The sequence below is a fragment of the Mus caroli genome, chromosome 6 (genome assembly GCF_900094665.2).
Source record: "Mus caroli chromosome 6, CAROLI_EIJ_v1.1, whole genome shotgun sequence".
Classification (NCBI taxonomy): domain Eukaryota; kingdom Metazoa; phylum Chordata; class Mammalia; order Rodentia; family Muridae; genus Mus; species Mus caroli.
This window is the reverse complement of record NC_034575.1, coordinates 49446559-49453167: the sequence shown is the minus strand read 5'-3', so window position 1 is coordinate 49453167 and position 6609 is coordinate 49446559. Positions and strand designations below refer to the sequence as shown.

Here is a 6609-nt window from a genome sequence, read left to right as displayed (position 1 = left end):
GTACACAGAGTGATGGAGCAGGGTGAGTACACAGAGTGATGGAGCAGGGTGAGTACACAGAGTGATGGAGCAGGGTGAGTACACAGAGTGATGGATCAGGGTGAGTAAACAGAGGGATGGAGGAGATCAGAGAACCCAGAGAAGGACCCACAAGAATACACCAAACTGACTTCTGGCCAAGGTAACTTAATGGGAGAACCTTTGTAGCAAGCGATCCTGAATCATAAATGGAACACTGTATAAGGAGAGGAAGGATTTTAGATTCTAAGAGTAAATGTCAGCTATAACCTAACCAGCCACGGTGGCATAGAACTTGGGGAGCACCACAAATATGAGGCCAGTCTGGACTATATATAACAAGACCCTGTTCAGGAAAGCAAACAAACAATAGAATCCCAAACCTGTAAAATTACTAGAAAAAAAAAAGATGTAACTGCCGATTATTAAACTTTTTATTGTTTCTTTGTGAATTTCACATCCATGGACCCCAATCCCACTCATCTCCCTCTCTCCTAATACCTGCCCTCCACCGTTGCAACTTTCCCCCAAGAAAGGAAAAAAAAATCCCATTCTGGAAGCTTTAGTGTGTCACAGTGTGTCATGCAGTAAACCCTTTTGTCCACACTTCTTTGCTTTCAAATGGACTCATGAGTCCTTGGTCTGCTTTGAGGCCTCTGGCTTCTTCTACACCATCAATACTGGAACCTCACTGAGATTCCTCTTGGATACCTTGCCCTGTGTCATGGAGATCGTGTAGTTTTGGATCTGTGGGACCAGCCCCTTCATGGATTCCTCAGTTCTTCAATGGGATAGATGTTGGGGTGTGCCAATTCAAAGCTCTGGATCTGGGCCTGAGAGGTAGATGAGCTGGTCAGCCCTCCAGTTCTGCACCCACACCACTGGAGTGAGCTCCTTTGCCTCGACTTGGATGGGCCACCCAATGCTGTCACGAGCAAGGGGCTGAGCCAGCTCTCCTGCTCTCATGCCCTCTTGGCTGGCTCAACCACACTCACACCATTAGGGCCAGCTCTCTTGTGCTGCCAAGGCAGGGTGCAGGGCCCACTTTCCCAAGGGCTGCAGCAGGGGAGGGATGAGGCCAATTCTCCCACTCTCATAACCCAGGGGCCAGCACTCCTGCTTGACATGGGTGGCAAGGGATGAGGGTGGGGGAAGGCATCTCTCCCTGGTCCTTGTCACCATGTGGCAGACAAATTACCAACAAGCTCTCTCACATTCACACCCTCTGGGCCCACTCACCCACCCATAATTCCCTAATCCAGGGTTGGCTCTACTGTGCTTCTTGGGCAATGTGACTTGACTTGTGATGGTGGGGACAATGTCAAAGCTCTTCTAAGTACTGCAGCTGGCTAGGGGAGGGGTCAGCTCTCCTAATCTCACCACCCCGCCCCCCCAACTCTCCCATTATGCTCAAGCAAGGGGTGGGGCCTTTGGTGGTAACATACCTCTGCTGCTGCAGAGCCATGGACCCAGACATGGCCTCCAGTGGCAGCACCGGCCAGGACCTCACCATGGTCCCAGGTCCCAGGTCCTGGCTACTCACATCAGGCTGTTCCCCACTACCCTCGAGTCTCCAGCTCTGCCTCTCTTCACTGTGCACACATCCTTCTGCTTCTCTTTCTCTTCCGTTTCTATAGCACTTACTTGCTCTTCTTGGTGGTGTCCAGGGTCTCTGTGTGTCTGGGGACATCTCAGCAGTGGTCTCAGGAGTGCTGTGTCCTGCCTGTGCATTATGATACTAGGCATGGGTTGTCTCAGGCATGGTCTGCCCCTCTCCCCTCCAGGCTTGCTTGGTGCCAGACTGGTGGACATCCTGGACTTGCTCTTTTCCCAGGCCGGACCACATGTCTCCATACAAGGCTTGTCTATCTGGTGCCCACAGTTCCAGAGTCCCACGCAGAGTTCGTCCAGTCTTTGGCTCACTCCTCACCCTAGGACCCATCTGGGCCTTTGCAACACTAGACTGGTGGTCATCTCAGGCTCACGTGTTAGGCTAGTAATCCTTCAGTTCACAGATCAGAACACTGAGCATAGACATAGCCTCTCTCTTCTCTGCCACTTACTGACGCCCATGCGACACAACAGCCACACCAGCAGTGTCTCTACAGGCAGGATAGCTGCCAATTTTTAAAATCTAGGAATTGGGAGAGTTCAGACTCCAAATGTATGACCCATCGAAGGAAAACGAGTAAGCTGGACTTCATAAAATGAAAGGGCAGGCAGGGGGCTCAGGCATATAGCTTGGTTCCTAACCGTCCTTGCCTGGCATGCCTTGGGTTTGGTTCATGGTGTCTGCCCATGCTGGTATAGGTTTTCAATCCCAGCTCTTGGAAGGAGATGCTTAAGGTCATCTTTGGCAATATAGTGAGTTTTAGGACAGCTGAAGGAGAGAGAGAGAGAGAGAGAGAGAGAGAGAGAGAGAGAGAGAGAGAGAGAGAGAGAGAGAAGGCAAATAATTGGAAAAAATATTTACAAGCCACACTCTCAACACACAGCATTTAGGTGAATGAACAAGAGACACAGAGACATGTTTTCCTCAGAGAAGATACAGGTGGCATGTAGGCAAACGTGAAAAGTCCATGTCATCAGCAAGCTAACCACAGCAGTGTCTCACGAGGGCAATACAACTATCCAAGTGGCCAAGATGGAATGGGACAGCACCAGAGGCTGGTGATACACTATGAAGCAGTCACTTAGCTGGCCAATGGTGGAAATGCTAAATGTTTTAGCTATTTCAGAAGATAGATGAACAGGCATTTGAGAAATTGATGCCAAAGGCTGAAAATAGCCCAAAAAGGTAAGCAGTATTTCAAAAAACTACAGGAACATGTGCTTCGGAATACTGCCCAAGGACAATAATTAAAGGGAAATCACTATTGATACAAGCAATGGTCGGTGAATCCTCTTAGGATTATACTAAATGAAAACAAAATAGCAAAATACTAGAGCCAGTGGGACTGCTCAGTGGGTAAAGGTGCCTGCTACCAAGTCGGAATTCAATTATGCCCCAAAGCCACATGGTAGAAAGAGAAAACCAAGCCCTGCCATTGTTCTATGATCCCCACATGTGCATCATAACATGTATGTACTCATACACTCAAACACACACACACACACACACACACACACACAAATGTAACACAGAATTTTAAAATGTTATTCCAAAGTGCAGCCTGATTCTATCTATTTTAAAAGTCTTGATACATTTCTAGCAATGCGAACAAGTTTGTGGTTGCCAGAGGCTGAGCACAGGGTGGGATGGTGAACAAGGTTGCTTGTGGTGGACCTGTTCTGTATCTTGACTCTATTAATAGTCTGTTTTCTGCTTACTATAGCTTTTTTTGTGTTGTAGCTCTTCAAGACTGGGGCAAATTGGATTACAGGTACATGAATCTGCATTATTTCCTCCAGTTCTTTATTAATTTACAAATATCCCAGAATAAAAAGTCCAAAATAACAAGTAAGGCACAGCTGTCCCCCCAAAATGTAAATAATAGTCTAAGCAAAACGCAGAAGGCTAAGAACAGTGCGCTGCAGGTGCACAGTACGGTTGGCCTGGCTCCCTCTCAACACATCAGGCTCTTAGAATCAAAGTTTTCCTTTCAGTCACTTAGCTGCAGCACTGCAGAACACTGCAGGAGGAGGGAGGCCTTCACCCACTCAAGAACTGTGTTCTTGCAGTTTCGGTTTTGCTTTTCTCAGAGGGTCAACTTCATGCGAGTTTTCATAGCCATGACTACATGTGGCCACAAATCTCAAAGCACTTTTGTTTAACTGTCAAAAACGTTTAAAAATATTTATTCGGACGGTTTATTAACATGTTGATTCCTTTACGTAATTTCCTTACAGTAAAGGAAAAGGCTCTGGAATATTCGTGGCCAAGAGACGACTTAACAACAGAGAAGGAGAAAGTTTCCGTCTGTGAAAGTAGATCAAACTGAATCTTATTTTGATCTTAGTTTGCTTAGTTTAACAGCCTTTCTGCCCGGGTCTTGGCATTGGTTGTGGTTACAGGCGCTGGGTGGCACTCTAAGGGGGCGGGCCGTGGCAGAGCTGGCACGACGAGTTCCCAGGGTGTCACCCCTGGGCGAACTCCGAGGCCTGCCCACTCCCACTGCGCAGTGGCCGCTCGTCCGTTGCAGTGTGCGGCGGCTCCCTCCCGGGAAATGGGACAGCGGGCAGCGCTACGGCCGGTCCCCGCCTCCTCCGCCCGCTCCGCCCTGTTCCCTCCCCGGAGCCCACCCGAGCCCGGGCGCGGCCGGCTGTAGACCCAGCCAGCTCCTGATCCCGGACCGCGAGCGGTAGCGCCCTCCCTCCCAGCTGCTGTTCCGCCCGATCCGCGACCCTCGTCCCCGGATCCCCGTGCTGAGAGTCACCGTACTCCAGGGCCACCTGAGCCAAAGTCCTGCCAACTTGGTAAGTCATGGGGGTTGGCGCCCGCAGGCTCTGTAACCAGCTGAGGAAATTTAAGGGTGCTGTGGAAGAGCTCTGGCTGAAACCCCAGGGGAGAGACCCCCACCTCCCAATCCCTCACCCAGAGTGTCAGATGCAGCCCTAGTTCAGAGACCAGAGGAATCAAGATCCCAGTGTGATCTAAGGCCCGCGTTTTCAGCCCGCCTACCTGCAACTTAAAAGTGTGGATTTAGCAAATCCAGACGCCCAGACTATTCAACAAATTAATTCTGTCGGAATCTCTAAACTATTGCTTCAGAGCTCCCTGGGTGATTCCAATGTGCACGTAGGGTTAGGAGCCTGAGACCAATGGGCAGGCAGCCTTCAAAAGAAAGCGCCTGCTGACCTGGACCTTCCTGAGCGCGTGCTGCAGACAGGCTGGCTGCTTCCAGGAACCTCCTATGGTCCTGGGGCCAAAGGAGGACTTCCCTTGAGTTTCGTGGGATACAAAAGAAGGAAGCAAGACAATGCTTGCTTGGCAGAGTTGCCCGAATATCAAACTGAAAAGAGTCCTCGAGTGTGCAGTGTTTTCATAGACTGTAAAAAACATAAAAGTGGATAGACTGCGAAGCACCTTTGGTTCTGTATTGCCTAAGTTATTGGTGTTTGAAATTGCCTCGGGAGGCCAGAGAACCCTTGACAAGTGCCCTCCATCCTTTAAGGGTGAAGCCAAAGGTATAGAATGGAGTCTGATTGCCTTCTTAAAAGCAGCCTTCCTGCTTTAGATGTTAAGGATACCTGGAGTGTATGGGTAACTTCCAGGACATCTGTTGGAGAGGAGCGGTTCCTCTGTTGTACCTGGGAGCAGAAACCAGTGTGGTTGTTGTGATCCAGGAGCCACTGGAAAGCAGACAGGCATCCTCCTGTATGCTGGCCAGGGGAGAGGCAGACTAAAAACCCAGGGCAGAGAGGTGGGAGAGGGAGGACCCTTGCAAAGGTCACAAGAGTTTTGTTTTTATAGAACAAACACCCAGTAAACCTGGTTCCAATCTTTGATTCTGTCACTTGAGTGATGTGATTGGCTACAAGTTCAAAATGATCCCTGCAAACCTCTGTTTTCTTACTGGTAAAGTCTAGACACAATGAGGCTTAATACAGGGTAAGGTATCATCCACCCCACATCTTATGGTCCATGGCAGGGACTCTGTTACTAGAAGACAGTTATCTATTTGGTATAACCACTATGATGGAGTGTGTCCAGAAACTGTCTCCTTTAAAGCCCCACTCTCCTGCTCTTCTATACCAAATATATTCTTAAGAAAGCTGGGCTGTCAGCAGGACTCACAATTTATGCTGCACACATGGCTCTCTTGCTGGCAATAGCCTGAGAGATACCGTACCCAGCGATCTTGTTCTCCTCTTGACTCCTGGCCAGGGACTCGTTCATCAAAGACAGTCAGGAATCAGTAAAAGAGAATTCCAAGTCCTGCCTGTATTGATGCCTGCCTCCCAGCTGTAACTGCTACCCAGCTGCCCCATTCTGTTGGGACTGTCACTACCAGAGCATAGGTGATAGTATTGTTTAGATAAGACGTTCAACATATAAACTGTAAAGCCACAGAGGCACGAGGTCAAGTGTCTATAAGAGTCTGTGTGGTCACTGATATTTGCTTCAACAAAAATACCAAGGCTGTGTCTTTTATCCAAAGGAAGGGTTCACTGGTGAAATGGAAGGTGTTTGATTCCTAGGATTTGAATAACAGTTTCTTCTACCCCTTTCCTTTGGAAGGTTTTAGACAAGATGAAGTTAGGAAACCAAGTATGTACTCGTTCTGAATTGTTGCCACAACGAGCTATAGGCGTTTCATAAATTTCCAGTCTTGTTGTCTTTGCTGTTCTGTGGAAAGCTAGTTGCGTGCCCTGTAGCAGTATGCTCTTAGCCACCTACATGTTGTGATTGTATCTGTGGAGGCTCAGAGAGAGCAGGTGTTTCATCTAAACTTGACTCTGTAGTAAGAGGGAGAAGTGGTGTCTTTTCAATTAACTAATGGATTTCAGCCAGGGCTGGAATACTGGCCAGCACGAGACTTCCTGGTTTGGATGCTTAGTTAAACTTGAATTTCATCTGGATTTGGCAGGCAACAAACTGGGCAGAGAGTCCTCTGCAGAGTCAGCCACAGCAGGCTTGCCACCACCCTC

At 48.8% G+C, this 6609-nt stretch overlaps 1 protein-coding gene and 1 non-coding gene across 2 annotated transcripts in view; one reads left to right on the top strand and one right to left on the bottom strand.

The window, feature by feature from the left end:
* Positions 1-2002: 2002 nt before the first annotated feature.
* On the bottom strand, positions 2003-2131 carry LOC115031396. The gene has a single exon (XR_003837036.1). It is a non-coding gene; the product is annotated as a small nucleolar RNA SNORA17 (small nucleolar RNA).
* Positions 2132-4135: 2004 nt separating this feature from the next.
* Positions 4136-6609, top strand: part of Nod1 (nucleotide binding oligomerization domain containing 1) — a 48598-nt gene continuing 46124 nt past the window's right edge. Inside the window, exon 1 of the mRNA XM_021165643.1 lies at positions 4136-4434. The gene's annotated coding sequence lies outside the window, so the exon portion shown is untranslated. The remainder of the gene's footprint in view (positions 4435-6609) is intronic.